This window comes from Miniopterus natalensis, chromosome 16 (assembly GCF_054644295.1).
Source record: "Miniopterus natalensis isolate mMinNat1 chromosome 16, mMinNat1.hap1, whole genome shotgun sequence".
Lineage (NCBI taxonomy): Eukaryota > Metazoa > Chordata > Mammalia > Chiroptera > Miniopteridae > Miniopterus > Miniopterus natalensis.
The window spans coordinates 1,458,367-1,481,400 of record NC_142096.1 but is presented as its reverse complement, the minus strand read 5'-3'; the positions used below and the strand labels follow the sequence as shown (position 1 = coordinate 1,481,400).

At 43.6% G+C, this 23,034-nt stretch overlaps 1 long non-coding RNA gene across 15 annotated transcripts in view; it reads right to left on the bottom strand.

Moving 5' to 3' along the window:
* Positions 1-19,984, bottom strand: part of LOC107526463 (uncharacterized) — a 276,844-nt gene extending 256,860 nt beyond the window's left edge. For all 15 annotated transcript variants that reach the window (XR_015715769.1, XR_015715774.1, XR_015715766.1 and 12 more), the window contains exon 1: positions 19,916-19,984. This is a non-coding gene — a long non-coding RNA (uncharacterized LOC107526463). The remainder of the gene's footprint in view (positions 1-19,915) is intronic.
* Positions 19,985-23,034: the final 3,050 nt, after the last annotated feature.

Genomic DNA, 23,034 nt, shown 5'->3' with positions numbered 1-23,034 from the left:
AATTAACTTATGAAAAAAATCGCATTTAAGAAATATCATTTCCCATTTCCTCTCCCCCCTCCTCTGTTTTATCACCACAGGCTTGTAGCATACACCTGGTCATATTAGTATAAAACTGCGTCAGCCCCAGGAGACATAAAAGAGGTAACCCCGCTCATCCCCCTGCAGGATTTGTAAAAAGCAGCAACTGCATCAAAACTCTGACAGCAAGAGAAATAAAAACTCAATTTAACTAGCCAAACATTTTTAAAGCCCGTCAATATCATCGTTATTCCAGACATTCACAGAGATGACATGTTACCGCCTCCCTAAAATCGGGGTCCATACGCTATTTCTGTAAAGCAGTAAATGCAGATAGTAAATACTCTGGGATTCGTGGGACACATGAAGTCTCATTGCAGAGTCCTTTTTCCCCCCCAACTCTTTAAACATGTAAAACCCATTCTAAGTTCACAGGCCTTATAAAAACCATGTGTCAGATTTGGTCAGAGGCTATGGACCCCTGTGATAAAAATATCTGAAACCTGTTGAATTACAGTTAAAACCTCTGGTCAAAAGCTTTTATCCCTATGATAAACATGATAAACATTTTTGAAACCCAAGTTAAAACCTCTGGTAAGTCAAGCCCCGTCCTCGCTTCTCTACAAGGGCAGCCATTCAGCCAGGCACCTTCCTTGCGACACTCAGGCACTCAGCACCTACTGAAGGAGACGTCACTGCAGAAGCTGGGAATGGGCGGCGGTGGGGGACTCAGCTTCCAGGGGCGTCCTGTCCTGCTCATGGCTTACGGAGCGATCCTATCGCTTCTCTCCCCTCCGGAGGCAAATGCATGATGCTGATGGTGATACAAAAACAGGGTGGAGGTTCCCGGGATTCTTGAAGACTCGAAGAATCTCACTTCACATCCACAACTGCAAAACCTGGGTGAGTCTAGCACATTCCAGCATCTCCTTTCCCCATCTCGGCTTCTCCGTGGGCTCAGACTGCTCGGGTTATTTCAGTCTTGTGAAAATGGGCCCAGTAAACTGGTTGCACCAGTCCATCAACCTAACCCTCCCAGTAGGAATGAATTCCCACCAAATATGTCATGATTTTTTTTCTCTTTGATTACACGTGGGTGGGGCCAAGGTGGAGAGGCATTGCGGTGTTCACCATACAGGATTCAGCCCGACATCACTGGGCCCCCTGCTAGGCATCAACCCTGTGGCCCTAAGACGCCGGCAGCCAGCTCAGGAACCCTGGGCATGTCTGAATCCTGGATCTGCAGGAATTAATGTAGGAGAACTGAACCTCTTAGGAGTACAGCGCGAAGGGCATGGACTGCGCTGCGAAACGGAGCCGGGTGTCACTACATCTGCCCTTGACTCGCTCTGTGACCTTGGCCAAGCTGCCCAATATCTTCAAATACCAGTTTCTTCAAATGTCGAGTGACCTATCGATACACTCAGCCCTTATGTTTGTTGTAACGAGTCACGAGGTGACCCAGGGAGCCTGCCGAGTGCGGTGGCAGCCACGGGGCCGTCGTCCAGTGGTATTAAAGCCGTGCGTGTGCATCGTGGGACACGGGACACTGACCACCCAAAAACACAAAACACAGTTTCAGGACACTAAGGATGGGTGGGAAATCTCCAGTCGGTACAGAGACACTTCTCCCGTGCTTTGTACGCAACCCCGTAACTGCCTGGGAATCGCCGGGTTTAACTTCGACGGCAACGGACAGGTGTGGGAGTGTATCGTGATATTCAGGCATTTTTAAAAATGAAAGTTTAGAATCGGTGCTATAAGTCATTCGCTGTTATGTTTAAATAATAGCTGCCGGTTTTCCTATTATGTTTCAAGAATAGCATTAGCTATTAATCCTCTTATATTTAAAAAAATTATGGGTTTCCTTAACAAATTAGCAAATGCAAGAAAATGCAATCAGCCCTACATTATCATTTCATTCCACAGCATGAGAGCTGGGCTGCCAACAGTCCCGGGTAGGCAATCTAGCCTCTCCTTCAGACAAGTAAAAAAATAAAAATAAAAATAAAAGAACTCCGCTAATAAGCTCGCTCTGAACAGAAGCAAGCTTCCGAAGCCTGGAGGATAAGTTTATTCTGATATGGATTAAGATATAGTTTTCAAAATGATGGAAAATAAAACTTACTTTAATTGTAGAGGTTTTCTGTAATCATTTCAAGTGCTGTTTTTTCAAGTGCAAGAAGTTTATTTAGCCTTTTAGAAGAAGGTCACAGAGGCAGAAGAGTGAGTCCCCTGGGCTGTATGGACCCAGGACGCAAGTTACAGAGGCAAAAAAAAAAAAAAGGGCCCCTGGAGCTTAGGAGAGAGAAAGCAAAGGACAGGTGCCCGGGACAGAGGGCAGGGAAGGCGCGGGCGGGCTCCAGGGACAGCGGGCGCAGGCCTTAGGTGCTCGTAATCTCTCAGGACCCCGCAGAATGCGAAAGGGTGAGAGTCGGGGTAGAATTTCAGGTGCATTCAATCAACGGAACTCATTTAGAAAATACGTGGAGTTGGCGGGCCCCGAATGCCTGCTGAGTCCCCCACTCCTTCTCTGGGAGACTTTAAAGCAGCATTAAACGCGGCGGTCGCCGTGCCTGTGACTATAGCTCTGGGGGGTGAATCTTCCGGAGTCGGGGTCAAAGACACAAGAAGAGATGAAACCAGCTGCCAAAAGGTAAAAATTAACACAATGTGTTGCCCACACCCTTGAGAATCCCATTGTATATAGCAAATGATGCCGTATGAAATGTAAAAGGCAATTATGAGACTTGGAGAAACGTGTGACAGAGAGAAGCAAAGAGGCCCTGAAAGTGGAAGCCAGTCCTACTACTTTGGTGTTGACTGGCATCTGTATTTGGCAGGACACAGAGAAAAGCCGTGCGGGATTAGACGCTGACTGCTAGTTAACACGGTTACCTGCTGGGTGTAGAACTGGGTAAACGGGGAAAGAAGACGCGAGTGGCTGCCTCAGTTTCCACGGTAGCCCTCATCGGTGATGTCCGGATTCTTCACGCAAGCTTATCTTACTCTGTAATTTAAAAGACACGGAGCAGCCACATCTGCAGCGAGGCAACGCAGACGACTCCAGAACCATCTAATTTATGTCACATAAACCCTGAGTCATGGGGACACATTAAACAACAGAGCAGAGGGCAATGCTCTAAGAGGGTTCCTTCTAAAAATAGAAGGTGTGTGTTGAAGAAAAATTGGATGACCAAATTAAATCAGACCTCAGCTCTACGAAAACGAATCGGGACCTGAGAAAACATTCACTAATTTACATCTAAAAGCGGTTTCCGACCACCGTCAGACTGCGGGGCATTGCACCCAGTCCCAGGAGAGGCCTGATTGCCCGGGTGGAAGATGAAGTCATGCAGACTCACAATCCGCGCAGTCCCCTGGCTGGAGCTACACTGGGCTTCACAGACACAGGAACCAGAGGACAGCTAACGCTGGCCAGGGTCCCAAATGGCTCCCCAGAGGAGGGGGGCTGAACCAGGGCTGATGAGAGGCGTGAAATCATCAGCAGAAGGAAAAACTTCCAGGCAGGAGGACTTGGTAGTGGGGGTGGGGGGTGGTAAAGGGAAACGGCCATCAAACATATATGGTGACAGAAGATCTGCCTCGGGGCGTCGGGCACACGATCCAACGTTCAGATGATGTATCACAGAAATGTGCATTTGAAACCTATATAACTGGATTCACCAATGTCACCCCAATATGTTTAATTTAAAACATTTTTTAAATGGTGGCGACACCCTGAAGCTCTCTGAAATCATGAGCTTGGGATTCTGCAGCCCTTTTGAGCTCCGATTTTCTAGACTCTTTCCTCTCCTTGCAAATCTATCAATCCCCACCTAACCTCATCTACAATGTCTTGCATTAACCTGCCAGCAGCCATCAACAGATGGTGACCTGCTTTCCTCCCACCATTTCCCGTAAGTCTGTAAGCTCAACACATACGTGCTCTGCCTTCCAGGTTACCCCACGTGAGTTTTATCAAGTGCCGACCACAGCCCGACGGGACTCTCACACTTCCATCCCCGCATCCCCACTGCCTACCAGCTAAACCACTATCACATCTTTTGATTTTGCGATGGCAACGCCCCCACCCAGTTCAGATTTCTGCAATCTCAGGAGCTACGTAAGAGAGCAAAGACAATCGAGGCTAATGTCCTTTCCCATAAAGGACATTATGGGCACATGTTCTAGGCCTTGCCTCAGCGACCCAGGCCGCTTTCCACTTCCAGGCCATTCTCCCATTGTCCGAATGTCGTTTGTGTCCAGGAGGAAGGAGGTAAAGTACAAAGATGACAGATGCTCTCTCTTAAAATCTCTGTCCTAGAAATGACTCATATCAGGTTTGCTCACATTGGAACGAAGTGAATTTGGTCCAAACCTGCTGCAAGGGAGGCTGGGAACACAGTCCATCCATGTGTCCACCATCCTACAAACACGGAAGAGGAACATGGATTTGGGTAGCGATCTGGCTGCTACCAGTTAGAGCCTTGATTCTCAGATACAAAGAGGAAACAGGAACCAAATGTCCCAGCCAGACACTTGTAATAATTGTATTTCCAATAGGCATGGCATAAAATTCTAAGTTTATACGGTAAATAAAAAACAGCTAAGGTATCAATCAACGATAAATTATAGAGTAAGCAGATCCCATGTTTAGGTATTTCCATTACTTACAATAAAGTTCCTAGGAGGAAAATGAGCTCATAAAAATATTATTAAATTACCTCTGAAAACTATCGCCTTAAGAATTATGGTAATAATTTGGAAACTGTGGAAAGAATGGGAACTAAGTCCCCATTTTAATAATACGGTGACTCAAAGATTAAAATCATTTAAAATATTTTGATAGGTGGATGTTCTTTTTTCAGAATACATTAAGGTGTTTCTAATCAGAAATTATGTTCCTAGACAATTGGGCGGTACGTAAAACTCCCATAAATCACTGGTATTATATAATTTATTTTTTAACTATGAGCATTTAAGATAAGAGTAAAATAATATCTCCTATTTCATTTAAAGAATTTTTCTTAGATACAAAGTGGGTCAATCAGAGATATAAAAGGAACTCAAGAAGCCAATGTTACTCTAACCTAGTGCACAGAGAAGACGTTTCCTTACACGGAAGCAGAGACTGGACAAGTGTAATGCATTTTACGTCATCGCTGAACTGAGACTCTAGGCGAGGTAGGTAGAGTCTCCTCTATAGAGCCCTCGGTGAAAACGTGCGTCTCTCTGAAAACGGGCCTTCTAACGGGGGAAATGACGAAGCCATGACCACGTCATCGACCTCACGTCATGCCGAAGTTCACAGGTTCATCTAACTTCATTAAGTTCCCCCCTTACTGTGGCTGAAACACAGAGAGGGCAGGTGACTATAGAAATTGGCCCATTAGAGTGAACATGCTTCCATTTCAAAGTATGTTAATTTCGTTTCTACTTTGTCAGCTTTAATTTGTCACTGAACCGAAAACGGGATAATTGTGCCAGCGTTTAAGTTCTCCTACGTAGTCAAGGTTTTCCCTAGTTTTATAAAATTACATTCAAATTCCATTGTCACTGCTTAATGGATTACAAGGGAACATGTGTTGAGACTTGGCTGCCGACACGTCAAATTAAATCAAAATATAAATAAATTCAATGACACCTCGGTGTTGATATTTGCTCATTACGCTCTAAACAGATACGTGGAATCCTGCAGTTTCACCTACAATTATACCTTTACCATAACAGCATTATTTTCAATCGAATTCACTGGGGTGACGCCGCTGAACAAAATCAAGCAGGTTTCGGGTGCACTCGCCACCCGAGGCAAGTCCCCGGGGCTGCGTCGCCCTTACCGCCCCTGTCCCCACTCCCCCCACCCCGCCAGCCGCCTCCCGCTCCCCTGGATGAGCTGCCTCCACTTGGCTCGTCAGTTCGGCGTGTCCATCGGATTCCACGGGCGGGTGAAATCCCGGGGTCCCTGTCTTTCCCTGCCCGGCTGCTTTCTCAGCATCACGCTCCCCGGGTCCCCCCACGCTGCCGCAAAGGGGACAGTCCCCTTCCTTTAGGGCCGAGTCACACTCCAGCGCGTAAGTGTTCACTCTACCAAACCCCAAGAATAAACGTGCTTTTATCTTTTGGAGGGTGGAGGGGTAGTTGAGAAAAAAACAGAGAAATAAAGACGCCTGCTAATGACCAGGGCTGATTTCAAGGATTCGGCCCTCTTAATTCACTTTGAACAGACAGGATGGAAGAAAACAGCTTTGAAAATTAAAAGCATATAAACTTTAATACTCAAAATATCTATTTTTTTCTATATCTCCAACTCTAAGTTATTTGAATTAAAAAAAAAAACAGTTATTCTCAGGAAGGAAACCTTTTATCAGTCACACCGTAAAAATAAATTAGTACATTTTATTCGCACCAGTGTTACATCTACAGACGATGTGTTGTACAACTGTGCACCTGAAACCTGGAAAATTTTGTTAACCAGTGTCGCCCCAATAAATTCAATAAAGAGGAAGACAAATTAAAAATAAAATTTCAAGTTAATTGGTATAAAATCATTTGTACTCTAAATATATGTTTAGTTTTTCATTCAGGGTTCTTCCCTTTTTCATCCCTTATACAATTCATTTGTGACTTTCTTTTATTATTATTGTTTTTTATTAATTTGAGCTAGTTGTGTGTCTTTTATTAGTTGTTCCAAAGAGTCATCTTCTGGTTTGATGTATCTATTTTATACTATGTTTCTAATCTCACTCATGTTGATGTCTATGTTTATTTATTCTTTTATTTTCTGTCATTCTTTTTCTTATTCCTTAAATTAAATGCTTAGTTCATTAACTTTCAACCTTTCTTTTTAATATGAATATTCAATGTTATACATTTTCCCTCTAAATACCACTTTAGGAGGATCACCCATATTTGATATGTGGCATTTTAACAATTGTCTACTTCACTATATTCTAGTATCAGATATTTTTTAACTTGAGTTAGAAGAGTTCACTTTTGTTATTTCCAAGCATACAAACATTTTCTTGTAGTGCACTTATTGTTGATTTCTAAATGACTTATTTTACATTTAGGAAGTCTGAAATTTGTTGAAGCTAGCTTAATGATTTTAAATGTGGTCAATTTTAATGAAAAGTTTCCTGTGTGATTAAAACAAATGAGAATTCTAATTTCGCTGCAATGTTCTTCATGTGGCTATTATAAATAGAAGCAAATTTATTCAAAATGAAATATAATTTTTTTTCTTGTTAATTCATAAATTTTGAGGTCTTTGTTTCTTGCAGAGAAAAGCAGTCCTAATAAATGCAATCGCGACGTGTTGATCATGGACAGAACAATGTATCTTTCTTGGTGTCCTCCAGACTCAATGATTCAACAATTTTACATAATACAGAACTTAGATATTTAAGATAAATTAGATGCTTCTCGAAATATGTCAGCATTGTCAAACAAATGTCTTTAGCTAATATTAGTTCCTTTTACTTTTAATTATCATAATATTCTATTTGAAACACAGAACTAGTATCCAAAGCCAGGCCTGGAATTTGTAGGAATTAGATCAAAGATCTTTCATAAATTCATTTGTACTTTGAGAACATTTGTTAGCCAAACTGGTTTCCATAATTGAATTATATTGTATATTAAGGCCAAATCACATTAGTTTCACTTTAAATAGATACTCTCGTTAGAGTCCAAAGTGAAACCACAAATAAGACAGCAGAACTTACCATAGAATGATTCTCCCCATTTCAGTGACTGGCGAGCACAGTAGTTATGGCACCTGAACTATTGTCTACTCCGTAAATATCAATTACTCTCACCGTGCTGCTTTTCAGACAGATTATTGATCAGCGTGACAGAAAACCATGGTCCAGAGAGTTCAGAGCGATCATCTGTCACTGCATATGAATTAATCAAATTTAAAAGAAATTCACTTAAAACTCCCATTTCTACATGGGTTGTTCTTGATGTTATCACCAATGTTAGAAGTGAAATCAGTTTAAAAAAACAACCTGGGTTTCCGTGAACAATAGGAATAACTCATCTTGGCAAGCCATGATTTATTCTGGTGCGTCTTATTGTATATTACACATGCGAGTCCTCGAGGAGGTTAGGCAGAGCATGGGAGATGAACCCCGACTTCAGCAAGCTGATTTTAATTAGATAATACAGAGAACTATAAGCAATGGAGGCGTATCATCTTGGACAATTATTCTTATAATCATCACATGTATCAAAGCAGCAAGGAAGTTCACAAAGAGATATCCTAAAGGAAATTCTATATATTTTTAGATTTTTCCCACTTAAAGGAAACTAGTCTATACCGTAGACTATGTTCTAGCTCTTCCCATGGTCTGTGTGTTTAACTCAGCTGCACATACACAACTTGCCCAACAGGTTTCCATTTTTAGCAGCTTGGGCTAAGGTAATGCAGTAGATGGTGTTATTTTTCAAAACATGCTCTGCCTATTCTTGAGCTCTAGAAGTGAGCCTTGAATGTGCACCTTTCCTTGAGCAATAAAAGGTGAGTGGCAGTTACAAGTGCGTTCCCAGTAAGAACTTTCAGGGTCACTGTGTGTCCAACGTGCTCTCTACTTGTTGCTCTCAGAGCTCACAACGACCCAGGTCAAGACTAATCCATCCTCGAGTCCCAGAGTGAGAACACACAGAGCTGAGCCACGGTGGACCTCAGAGGACCTTCAGGTGACTGCAAGGCACCACCCCCTCCCCTTGTTTAACAGGAATATTTACTGCAACACTGCAACCTGAGTGTGTGGGTTATATAACTTGTCATTTAAGTTCAGAAATCTCTGGATCAGGAGAATCCATGTCCAAGGCCAATGGAGAGATCAACTGGGACCCTGCACTTCAAACCTGGAGCTGTGACGGATGATGAGACTTTTCACTTATCGTGGTTGGGGAGAAAGTGAGGGTGTTTTATATACAGAAAGACGGTAAGTGAATACATGTGATGGCAGGAGTGAGCTGAGGAAGAATATATTCTTTTATTGTTCAAATTACTGGCTGCACTTTTCTAGTGGGGGACAGATCACGAATTTGCTTATGTCACTGAAATGAGTACATGAGACAAAAATACATATTTATTGTTATAAGACATTAGGATTCTGGGGTCATTTCTTGATTGAGGCATATTTTAAACTAAGCTAAAGTATAAGTACATGAAGTAATAACAAACAACAACAGTATCCTGGGAGAGAATTAACCCTTGCAGAGGGAAACTGAGGACTCAGCCCCAGGAAGAACACAGAGAAAAACATTCAGATGCGCACATCACTTATCTCCCCACTTGCCTCCAGTCTCTCTTGTCGTTATGACCAGCTGATGGTGGATATATGGACAAATCTGATATGAGAAAAATTAGATGACTATTTTCCTCCATATGTCTTCCCTATCTTTTTAATTATTTCTGTTTCATCTGCTTTAATCTCATTTGAACTTTACCCAACTATTCCCAAGCTAACATCATTTTTACTGAGCCAAATTGGCTAAACGCATGATCCATGCATCTCATATGACCAATAATTAGAATAATATTTACCAAAACCTTAAAATAAAATTTAAATAATCAGCAGCCATTTTTTACTAGAAACCTAAGATATTTCCTTAATAATGCCTGTCGTTTTGCTAACTTAAAAGCATAATCCATTTAGACATAAGAGTCTTAGTTTTCAGAGGGATATTTTTAGGGCATCTCAATCAGTTAACGCATATTAAGCTCTTAATGATCAGTAATGTAAACCTGTTAACATAATTTACCCTAGTGCAAGATGATAGAGTGTATGACAGTCATTTTTCATAAAAAGCTAGTGCTTCACTATAGTTCTCTAAATTATGTGAAGAAATTTGGGACAATTCATTCTCTGGAAATTTTTTATTTCTCCCATCAAAAAAATATATTGTGAGAATTTAATAGGAGCAGGACCCGCTATTAGATGCTGGGAATCTGCAGAGGCATAAGACACATTTTGTTCTCAAGAAATCTTTCCTGGGGGTAAGACAAATCATTTTTTAAGGGGAAAAAATGTTACAGCCTAACATATTGAACAGGCTCCATGCCAAGGTGCTGGTGTGGACAGAAAGTTCTAGAGGAGCGCGCGCTCTACACGGCCAGGCAGAGCCGTGCAGACTTATGGAGGGAACGGGCCCGAGCTCTACGGGAAGACTGGGTGGGATGCAGGTAAGCGGAGTGACAACAATAGCTTTTCTGCAAACAAACAAACAAAAACCACAGGTATAAAATGACCATCGCGTTTTTAGGGAAACTCAAGACCCACTTTAGCTGGGACAGAACTTTTGTGAAGGGGGAAATGAAAGATACGGGGCCGGCGAAGGTTTTATAAAGCAGGTGACAACTAAACCAACTCGCAGGTCAGATTACGGGGTGGAGGAGATTTATTCTGACGTTAGTCGGAAGGAAGGGTCAACGTGGTTTGGTGACTGAAGGAATGACCAGAGAAGAGGTGCCCTCGCTGGTCACCCCCGGTGCTGTTTTCATGAACAGTGTTAAGAAAAGCGGCTGACAGGACACCATCAGCAGGTCGGTGGAAAGGGACAGGGAGATACAATGGTTATGGGTTCAGGACAGTCTGAGTTTAAATTAGTGAGCTATTCAAATACAAGTAGGTGTACGTAAGTGTTATAGATACAATAACTTCGGAAAGAGGTCAGACTTTAATACAGAATTGGAAGTCGTCATGCAAAGTCACGTTTACAGAAGTGGACACGCAAAGAGGAGGGCTGGAGCCCAGGAATGGAGGCCAGGAAGACAGGCCCAATAAAGAGGCTGAAGCTGAGGGGAGGCTAAGCGGCCTTAGGAGAAATACCGTCAGGGATCCAAGGAAGCACAGTTTTGGAGAGTGAGTCATCCACAGTGTCAGCACATCCAGAAGGCGGGGCAGACACAACACAAGGTGGCTGAGTTATGATGCACACAGAAAATCGGTAACAGCCATAAATACCATGAGTAAGGGGTAGGCGGGAGGGTGAGTGGGAAGCTCGTTAGATTTTAAGGATTGCAAAGTGGTTAGACTGTCAGTTATTCCCAATGGTGGCTGCCATCTGGTTACCATCAAAAAATAATTGCTGGGGACTGGAGCGTGGCTGCCTTAATAAGCTTCATAACTGAAGAATGTACATCTAAAGCTATAGTTTAAACCGGTCTCTGTTTATTAAAGTAATAGATGAGCTTGATTACATTAAAAAAAGTGATTGTTAAAAATCAAATATAACATTTTCTTGCCTCCTCCGCCCTACATTTACCTCTTACAATTGTTTCTCCTGGTCCCACACCTTTAAATAACATATTTAAGTTGCTGTTTCTTCCTCTATCAACTTAGTAAATGAGGTTGGACCAGTCTGTGCCCGACCAAACCCGCTTCATCTTTAACCTGCAGCATCATCACATCACCAAATTTAGATGCCCTAGTGTTAGATTTGGCGCGTTTAAATAGTGCCAGTTACACACAGGTGGGCGTAGGCACGTTTACAGCTGGGAGGACATGAAACACGGAGTCTATTTGTGTATTATCATTTCTGAGTTACTGCAGCATTTCCATATGGACAACTGGAAACCTAGTTTTGCCCAGCCCTGTATTTTTTACTTCTCGCTCCACAGCACACACAGTATTGTTGACACTAAACATTAAAACATCAAGAAATGAAGAGCACTCCCCCTCTCTCTCTTCCTTTCTCCTTTTGCTTTCTGATTCTGTCCCGGGGAATTTCACTGTCACACCATCAAGTTGGATCCCATTGAATCAGTAAGATTGGCTCTGTGCTCTCCGGCTTTAAGTTGATTTTAAAATTTGAAATGAATGCATTTCATGTTAGAATGAGTATTGACCTATCAATTACTGTAATATTGGGAATTCTGCTACTACAGTTCGGTCCTCAGAAGCTCTGTTTGCTTTTCTTGTAGTTACTAATTAAGGAAAGTCTAGTCTATCTCCTTTTTCCAGGGACTCAGTTTTCCACCTCTGCCATTAAGCTTCAAAGTTCCTCGGAGATCATCTCCCCAGAGAAATCTTCCTATTTGGCCCAATCTCGACATTTAAACCCGAGCGCCAGCGTCATGGGCTTTCTGCCAGCCCTGTACTGGGTTAAGCCGCCTCTGAAACCCACGCGCTAGGGCCGGACGCGTGGTAAGTGAGCCTTCCGGTTGCCTCTGACCCCCGGTTATACTTCATCAAGAGATTCCGGTTCATATTGGAAAATACTTCTAAACGTTATTTGATAACGATCCACACAAGTTCATCCATGGAGAAAACACTACATGAAAAAGAATCTGCCTGTGTTCACATGTGTACATTGGTCTATGGGCAGCTAGCTATACACAAAACCAGACACACGCACACGCTGACCAAGAGCTAGATGACAGCCCGGCCGGCGTGGCTCAGTGGCTGAGCACTGACCTATGAATTAAGAGGTCGCCACCGGTTCCATTTCGGGTTCAGGGCACATGCCCGGGTTGCGGGCTCCATCCCCAGGCAGAGAGTGTGCGGGAGGCAGTCAATCAATGACTCTCACCACTGATGTTCCTATCTCTCCCTCTCCCTTCCTCTCTCTCTAAACTCAATAAAAACATATATTTTTTTAAAAAAGAGCTAGATTATATTCTGGTATTTTTGGGTTCTCAGTAATGAGGGACTAAAATGATTTTCAGGAATTAAATAAGACTGCTGTGAAATGTAATTTCTTTAAAAAAAAGAGCTCATGGAAACTAAGTGGGTGTGAGAGCATGCTGTCATAGCAGAGCCAGTTATATTTTTCCATCTGATGGTTAAAATAGAAAGAGAGAGAAGGAGAGGAGAGAGGCGGGAAGGAAATAAATACCCAACAAAGTCCATCTCATTGTGAATTTAAGGCTAGAGATTAGCTCTGCAGGAAGACAAAGGCTCTGCCAAGGAAACCATTAGCGGGAAGCTTTGGATTCCACGCCCGACGCTGGCGTTTTGAAAGGAAAATACATCTGGATAAACCGATGGACTGATAGCTTTATTTCACACACTGAGCGGATCTCCAGAAATAGATTCTAATTCAAAAGAATAGGAAAGTGTTTTTATTTTGTGTCTGTTGGGGCTGTCAGCAGCCATCTCAAAACTGTCTGGATGATGGGGACTGTTCGAAAACGTCTCAGGCTATAAAGCAAGCCTTCGGCGCCGTTATCTGAGAGAATCTAGCACACGGGACACCTTGCAAAAGTCAGTTTGCAATATATTAAGTCACAGGTTCCATTTGAGAAAAAGAAGTAACGTTGAATTCAACGCTGGGAAACGAGCTCGAGTCGCTTGGGGACTCAACACAAACAACTTGATCGTGATGTCAGCGGCGTGGGACAGAACCGAAGTGCCGTGCGTGTGATCCTCCTGGAAAAAGGAAGCCGTGCTTGTCCCCACCTGTGTCTCAGTAATGACACCCTGTCCTGCGGCGGCCTAGCCACGGAGAGCCACGCTCGGCCCCACTGGGAAAAGTCCTCAGAGGGTGTCCCCTCCACATCAGCAATGGGACAGTGGCTTTGACTGGCTCACGAATAGAATATTTTTACAACTATGGTACAATTTTCCAGGGGGGGAAAAAAAGGCATTTGAAAGTGTTTGTAGCAGCCAGTGTGCACCTACTGTTTTTCTGCTGAGCGGGGGTATCTGGGCATGAGACGGTCAAAGGAAAATGGCACTGGAGAGTGTTACACAGACAAGAAGACTTCGCTCAAGGTCATTGTGATGGGGCGAGGGATTGGAAATGCTCCTCAAACAAGGCAGGAGGATTCCTGAGCACCGGCGAACGTCAAGTGGGAGGTTGGTCCGTGTGGCTCCGGCCGGCTGGGTTTGCTAATGGTCACTGATCAGTTCAGCTCCTGGCTTCGCACACAGACCGGGAGGCAGGGATTCTGCTCTGTCCCCTCCGATGATGACATCCAATGGCATGGCTCCCAGGTCCGTGAGAAAGACATCCCTGGGTTGTAAGGCTGGCAAAGAACTAGAAAAGGTTCACATCACAAAGGGGCAGAGAAAGAACTCGTAATTACAACTTTCTCAAGTGAATATTCTAAGAAAAGGGAGGTGGCCACGGCCCTTGGTCAGGAAGAGGCGGGTCAGCAGTTTCGTCAGGCTGGGCTGAGCTTGCGGGTCACCCGGGCTAGAGGCAGCAAGACCAGCTCTCAGCCGCGAAGGAGCCGGCCGCCGACGCGAACCACGAGGGAGCACTTGCACAGGGCGTCTGCCAGTGCGGGGCCTGCCCGGGTTCCAGCCCCAGCTCCGCAGCTTCCTAGCTGTTTGGCCTTGAGCACGACCTTGGTCAGGTTTGATCACGGAAGAAAGGAAATTAAAAGGCAAATAAATGGCAGCATTTTTTTCCAACTAAGCCCTTGTTTTACTAAACCAAGCGTCTCGATCGATGATCTAGAAAGAGACAAACACCAGCAAAGTCAAACGTGTAATAAAATAGGAGGCATCTGAGGTTTTCTTCACAGGCTGAAGGATGGGAGGAAAGTCCTGGAAAGGGGAAAGAAGCAGCAGCCCCAGAGGGAGACGGAGGGAAGGCCGGGCCCTGACCACCCCGTGCAGCCAGAGCGCGCGGAGGTCGGTGAAGACGGCTGGGGACAGGGGACCTTGAGGTGCAGCGTGTCAGGCAGTCAACTGGAAGGAGCCTGCAGTTCAGGGAGAAGCGCCCTGGCCTCCGGTGAAACCTGCCCCTCTCAGCTGGCCCGGCAGGCGGCAGCCGGGGCTCTGGGGAAGCAGGGAGGCGGGGACGGACCAGTGACAGCGCCCGAGAGAAAACGAGCGGGACCCGGAAGCGCAGGTGGCGAAACAGAGCCCCGGAGCCCTCCCCGCCCTCTTCGGGGATACGGCCGAGGCAGGAAAACTGACCAGTAGCTGAGGCAACACTGAAAAGACACCCGGGCAGTTGGTGTGGCTTCGATGGGGACAGTGGCAGTAGCCTTAGTGTCCAGCTTTAAAGGGCATGCAGGTGCCCAGTGCCCCCTAATGACGGCCTGGTGTTGCTATCGTTACCTAGTAAAAGCGTGTAATTGGGGAGAAGAGCAGGATCCCGTAACGAGCCAGCAGGTGAGGATTGTGAAGGCAAGTTCTTTAAGTACAATCGCCAAGAGGGCCTTCTTGCTCACGTCTCTCAAACTCTGCGGTAAGGTCTGCGTTCCAATAGTGCACATTCAGTCCCGCGCTAAAGCTCTGTAGACACAAGAGCAGAATGTCGTTCACCCCGCGCAGACAGGCGTCAAGCCACTCCGCTTCCCCGTTTCCAGGCAGTTACAGGCAACGCACACTCAGCCCATCCCCAGAGCCAAGGGTTTGTATGAGTTCCACACCACAGTGGCTGCCGAGGTAACAAGAGCTCAGGTCCCTTCTCTAGTCCTTGCTTTTGGACATTTGGACAGTAATTTTTAAAGATATTCTCAGCGGCCCTTAAAATAAGTAAGCAGTATAGTTCATTGGTTCCTTCGTCACAGGCGTATATGTATTTTTGCCTTCATTTATTTCTTATTTCAACAAATTATTACTGAGAACTAACTGTATTGAACGGCGGGGATGATACCTAGCCTCGAGAAATCTGTATCTTCTGGGAAAGACTACCAAGCAAATGATATTTGTGAAATAGCATACACTGCGTTTGGGGAATATACGTATTGCTTTAGCGCTCTGCTTTAGAGGAAACTATAAACTACCTGCAGCTTCTCTCTCAAGAGGCGTATGTTGTTGACGCTAATCTTATCTTCTTGAGAAACTCAGTCTGAGACCCTTCCTGGATTTTAAGAAAACCTCTCCTTTAGACAAAGAGAATTTTTGTGAACAACACAGACGCTTTTAGGCCACACAACTGAGTACAAAAGCCATCATTTCATCACACAGAATGTACTGTGAAGATCATTTAAAAGGCAACCATTTCAGCAAAGATACGATGCCAGCTCCCGAAGGCTTCTGTTGTTCTGGGAGTAAGTCTGCCCTTGCTGGTTTCCTCCGATTGTTCTATACAATCTAAACCTGCTATTAAGTTCCGTAGCGCTGAACTCCAGTAATCCCAATTTAACGCTATTCATCTAACAAAGTGAGCACAAAGTGAGCGTATCTCAGCTACACGTTCGCCGAAGACAAGGCCCATAGCGAGTCCCTCCCGCGCCGCATGTTTGCGCTTATCTCAAGGTTCTGCATGTAGGTCTGAGACACTCATTCCTACGATCGAAAATATACAAACGAATGGCAAGTTAGAGAGTGAATATTGTGTATAAAATTATAGGGATTTTTTTCACAAGGAAAAACAGAATTAAGATTCTTTTTGTGACCTTGCAGTGAGTGTCTACACTTGTTACAGACGCCATTAAATAATCTCCCTTACTCGTCAGGGCCTCCGGCTATTTTTCACTGGCCTTTGAGGAGAGAGTTTCCAGCTTCCTAGCAGTAGGGTTAAAGCGGGATATGCTAAGGAAAAATGGATGCGGGGACACATGAAAGCCACGCGGTGCAGAAGCGAAGATAAAATAGCTATCTCCTTCTGGAAAGAAAAAGGCAAAATAATTCACGGGCAGACAAGAAGCGAGTGGAACAGCACGCACAAGATTAAACATGAAATGTGCTGCGCATATGAATGTGGGGATCAGAAACGATGGCGGGGCTCCGTCTCCAGAAACAGAGGAAAGAAAATTAAATGGTCAAAGGAGAGAAATGAGACAGTTTGCTTTAGATCAGAGACTCATTTAAATTGTCTGCTGGCTGCATTTCCCAGGTTCAGGTTTTCTGGGGACACAACCTCTCAAAGAGTTTTGCAAGGTCTCGCTCACTCCATTTTCTGGGATTTCTAACACCTTTGAGAAAAGTTGAGAGATGGTTAGATCAAATAATTTTCTTTTAATTATAGATCCTGGCGCGCGTGTGTGTGTGTGAGTGTGATGTGGGTACCTGTATGTTCGGTTTTAAATTGCCTTGAAGATACTCATTTTAATCCAATTCTGCAAGACACGTACTTTTTAAAAAGTAAAAGCCTCAGGAAGAGACTCGTCAAGCAAGTTGCGCGGAGCTACGCAGCCAGCAGTGGAGGGGTCTCACTGGAGGGGGAATGAGCTGATTTCAGAAGCCCCCTCTCTTGGTTACTAGTCTAAATGGACTCAAAAAAGACAACTGTCTCCACAACATCATTTTTAACAAAGGCATAGCTTGTCGATTTTATTGGCTATTAAAACTTCAATATTTTAAATTTTCAAAATATTTTTTTTCTCTCATGAGATTCCTAAAAAGGTTTGCATTTTACAATTCCATGATTTTTCTTTTTTTTATATATAATTTTTTTTTTAAATATATCTTTATTGATTGCAGAGAGAGGAAAGGAGAGGGAGAGAGAGAGAAACATCAATGATGAGAGAGTCACTGATCAAACCCACAACCGGGGCACGTGCCCTGACCGGGAATCGAACCCCAATCGCCTAGATCCTAGATCGATGCTCAACCGCTGAGCCATGCCCACCCGGGCTATATATAATTTTTAAAAATATGTTTTTATTGATTTCAGAGAGAGGAAGGGAGAGGGAGAGAGATAGAAACATCAACAATGAGAGAGAGTCAATGATCGGCTGCCTCCTGCACTCCCCCCTTGGGGATCAAGCCCAAAACTCAGACATGTGCCCTGACCTGGAATCAAATCTCCATCTCCTGGATCCTAGGTTGATACTCAACCACTAAACCACACCAGCTGGGCTCCATGATTTTTCTTAAAGTCATTGTCATTTCAATAGTGTCTTAGTCTATGTCAAAATAAAGTTAATATTGCAAATGCCCCATGCAGTCCATAAAATCTTAGGAAAAGGAATGTGAGGGTTTAAGATACCTTTTGAGTTCAAGTTAGTACCTGATGAGATTTATGATCTCTTGGGATATGCAACTGAATTACTCTCTAGACTATGAAATGATACATTTTTTTTAAATTTATCTTTACTGTTGAAAGTATTACAGATGTCCCTCTTTTCCCCCACTGACCCCTCCACCCTGCATCCGGCCCACCCCCAGGCCTTCCCCATACCAATGCCTGTGTCCCTGGGTTATGCTTAGAAACATGTAAGTTCTTTGAGTAATCTCTCCCTCCCCACTCCCCCCTCCCCACCTTCCCTCTGAGATCCCTCAGTCTGTTCCATGCTTCTATGTCTCTGGGTCTACGTTGTTCATCAGTTTATTTTGTTCATTAGATTCCACATATGAGTGAGATCACGTGATATTTGTCTTTCTGTGACTGGTTTACTTCGTTTAGCATAATATTCTCCAGGTGCCTCCATGCTGTCCCAAAGGGTACAAGATCCTTCTTTTTCACAGCTGCATAGTATTCCACGGTGTAACTGTCCCACAGCTTTTCTATCCACTCATCTACTTGGGGCACTTGGGCTGTTTCCAGATCTTAGCTAGTAGGGGTGCATAATTTCTTTGTAATGGTGCTTCATGTTTCTTAGGACATATTCCTAGAAGTGGAATCACTGGGTCAAAAGGCAGCTCCATTCTTGATTTTTTGAGGAACCTCCATGCTTTCCATGGTGGCTGCACCATCTGCATCCCACCAGCAGTGCACCAGGGCTCCCCTTTCTCCACACCCTCGCCAGCACATGTCGTTTGTCGATCTGTTGACAGAGCCCTTCTGACAGGTATGAGGTGATATCTCATTGTGGTTTTAATTTGCATCTCTCTGATGATTAGCAACCTTGAGCATTTTTTCATATGTTTCTTCGCCACATTTTTAATGATAATAAAACACATCATCTCTTCATTGGAATCCATTTATAAAGCAAAAATTGGGCATTGATCCCTAACCTCCTAATGAGATTAAAATGTTAACTAAAGAACATAAATTAGTTATGAAAAAATATTGTAGGTACACATGCCATGTGATAGCGATGTTTACATCCTGTTTAAAGCAAACATTCCTACTGAAAAATTCTGTATTCTATGATAGTCATCATCCACTCCAAAGGGTGCATTATGCATTCATAATAGGCAATTTGCAGCTGGAATAGCTTCACTTAGACGTGGTTTTCTGGAGGAAAAAGGACCCACATTTCGAAGGCCCTTTAAAATTGCAAACTATGGCTGAACACTGAACATGGCAGTTTAGACTTTCTTGTGGGAAATAAAGAATATTCTACAAAACAGCACACAGCACACAATTAGTCACATGTGGCCCATTACTGCTGAGGTCTAATACAGGATCACCAAGCCAGAGACTGGTATCAGGTCTGGGCTGAGAGCATATCGTGGTCTCTGGTGGAATTTCACTGTTTTCTCTCCTTAAACTGAAATATCACAGAAGACCACATATTTCTAATTTGGTTCTAACTGTAAAGGATTAACGTTTCCAAGTTCCACTGACTCGTTTGAATTCTCTGAGAATCTCAAACGAGCAGTTTGTTCAATAAATCGCAAAAGACAGAAATGTTGTGTCGTTGCAAAAAAAGAACACCAAGGACGAGATAATTATGTATAAAGTGGAAAGTATAATAGGAATTCTATCTGAGTAAAAACAATGCAAGTCCCATTTCTTGCTGCATCTAAGAATATGAAAATATGCATTGTGGTAAAAATTATAATTTACTTGTGCAGCTAAGTAGCAGTGTTTCTTCATATGTAGTCAAATTGACAAATTAATAAAAAGCTGATTAGGCCCCAAAGAATTAATCAGTAATTCATGAGGAGTCCGCAGGATCTATGCACAGTAGCACTACTGAGCCACTATCACAAGATTCTTTATAACCAAAATGAGATTTACAGAGTGGGAAAGAGCAGGATAAAGGAATATCTGAAAACAGGAAATAAGCAGATGCTGCCTAGAGAATCATTAAAAATAGATAAAGTAATACAGCAATAAGCACCCATTCGGGCCATGGACTTACCTTTGGAATTTCACTTCTTTAGAATACAGTGCTGTCAGCCAGCTATTCCTGCAAAAACAAAACATTAAATATTTTAAACATTAAAAAGAAAATGCTTCTCCGTTTCAGTTGCGTCAGCGCACAACAGATAGGGGAGGCTTACTCTCCAGGAAGGCAAATAGCATATAAATTAGTCTAAGGAATTTCATCTTAAAATGAAACAACTTCTAAAATCATCAAGTTGCCAGTAAGATTTCATTAAGATTTTTAAGCAACATAATACAATTTTTTGTAGTGTTATAATGCAAGAGAGTATTTCCTCCAAGTAGGGAACCGGTGACCTGAAAAGGTACAGTTTACAAAAGTGAATGTCTTTCAAAACTTCAGAAGGTTACTGTACACACACACCAATCATTGTTTAAGAAGTCTCTCTCTCTCTCTCTCTCTAATTGATGTTTTTGAGGCAGAGTAGTACGAAGTTAAGAAAATTCCTTGGCAAGCAGAATGGGGAAACTGAGACTGACAGCTGATTCAAACTGGCCTCATCCAGCACCTGGCTCACCTGCCTTCTCCCTTGCAGGGCCACTCTCTGAAATATTAAGCCCATTAAGCCCTTAGGACAATAAGGTTTTAGTCAGCATCAAATAATCATAGGAACAAAGCCTCAGGTCTGTTGACCACAGAGACGCTGTTTTGATCAAACTAAAAATAGCATCTAGGCCTCAGTTTTGCTTCAGCTCCAGGCTCAGAAAAGCAGCAAAACCATATGTGATGCCACAGCTGACTTCAGGACCAGCTGCAAAGACTAATGACCCCCTATGCCAGCACTGACCAATCAGTAGAGACAATGACCCCGAAAAAACACATCTGGAAAGCTGATGAATATTCTACTGAGATCCTCCCCTGAGATCTCCCCTAGAATTCCTGCCTTTGGAAATGAGATAAAAACCCTTAAGACAAAGGACCCAGGGACCCAGGCTTCCTCTCTCTCTCTACAGCACACTTGTAACGCTTCCCCCCCTTCTTTCCTTCAGAGCGTATCCTGTGCTTCCTCTCCCTAAGTAACAAGGGCCTTCTTTTTGCCTCTGTAACGTGTGTCCTGAGTCCACGCAGCCCAGCTGGCTCACTTCTTCAGCCTCTGTGACTTTCTTTCCAAAAGGCTAAATAAACTTCTTGCTCTAAAGTTCCTTGCTCTGAATTCTTTCTTTGCTGAACTCAAGAACCAAGGTCTAACACCACTGCTAAATTTTGAACTGAGAAGACCTGTACTATTTGCTAATATTTATCCCAACATAAAATTTACTTTGTCATCATTTTATTGGTTTCTGACACTAAGTAAGAATTCTTGGGGTGACAAATGCCTTACTAATTAAGTCATACTTTCTCAATTTTCCTTTTTAGTGGCACTTATTCCTAACACTTCTTTCATCTGAAGAAAAGTAAGAGGCATCGTGTTTTAATTGGAAAAGATTTATAGCTCATACAGAGCTGGCAGATATACAGGTTAACATTACTTTTTTCTTCCCCTTAAGAAAACTGGTTATATGGTTGACTTCAAGATCAAGAAAGAACAATCATTATGAGACCGTTGTAAAAAGTTACAGTAGAGGTCACTGCAATAGAAAAGTCCCATCACCTCACTCAATAAGCACAGTATGTTTCCACTTTGGGGGAAAACACAACAACAATAAATATGTCACCTCACACTGTTAACGACTGTACCTATTGTTATAAATAAATCTGCAAGAGCTGAAACAATCAACCAGACTAAAAAGACAGTTTGACAAACTGAAGCACCTGCACTAGGAAAAAAAAGTCATTTAGGTGCATCATTTTCACAAGGTGGTGCCATTTTAATGAGAGCGGGAGCTGTGGTTGGATGCCCAGACGCTGTCGCATTCGCCTCGCTGGCGTAGTGAGCACAGGCTCCCACGGCAAAGTAGGACAAGTGACGGCCCACGGATTAGCAAGGAGTCGGCAACAGCTGGCTCCTCTGCCTTCTGCTGCACTTGACTTCATAGGTTTTGGATGCAGAATAATGTATTGTTATTAAGAATTCTCCCCGTGGAAATGACTGTCATCCTAAAAGCTGAAGAAACGGAGAAAAGGAAGATGGTTTCGCCCCCCACACACTGCTCTACCTCAGAAAGCAAAGTCAACGTGAGACCTACCTGGGCAACAAGAAAAGTTCCTGTCTTACTAGGACAAAGGAAACAGCCCCACAAGAATGGTTTAGACTAAATATCCCTACTGCTCAGATAACTGCTCTGCCTCCCCACACGTGGTAGATGGTGTTTTAGCTTTATTGTATTTAACATACATCTCATTAAGTTAAAATATAAATAGCACTCTAGGTTTTATAGCCACGCCCCCAACTTAGATTTATCAGTTATTTTTTAGTAGTAGAGAGAAGGCTTTTGGAGGTGCTTTTGAGGATTATTTTGATAATTTTTAAAATATGTTTTTATTGATTTTAGAGAGAGAGGAAGGGACAGGGAGGAAAGGAAAGAGAGAGGGAGAAACACTGATGTGAGAGAGAAACATGGACAGGCTGCCTCCTGCACGCACCCCAACTGGGCATGTGCCCCCACTGGGAATCGAACCAGCAACCTTTTGGTGCACAGGGCGATGCTCAACCAATTGAGCTACACTGGCCAGGGCCAGGGTTATTTGGTGCTAGCTGACTATCCGGCTGAGCGTAAGTCCAAACGCTGGGCTTTGGGAAGGAAAGCTTCCGGTCTCTCTTCCATGGGACAGGAAATCGGTCTGAGGGTTCGTTCAGTGGCTGCCGGGGCCGCGCAGAGGAACACGGCTCTGGTCCAGCCCAGACGCTGCCACCTCCTGCCATCCTGCCGTCTACTGAAGCTCCGCTGTCATGCGGGAGCTGCTCTTCCCGTAAGTCATCTTAGATGTTCAATCTTGGCATTTTTGCCTCAGTGCCCTGTTGAATGATGACTCTGCCATCAACACAAGAACAGCACAATGGGTTTCCTTCCTACATTCAGCTAGTCCATTTACATTTGCAAAGAGCCCAATTTCCTACCTGGTAGAGCATGGTCACCTGATGGATGGTGGAAATGAACGTATTTCCTTGGTTTAACTTGTCTTTTGTCCCCATGCTGCACACAAGAAGTGCCCTG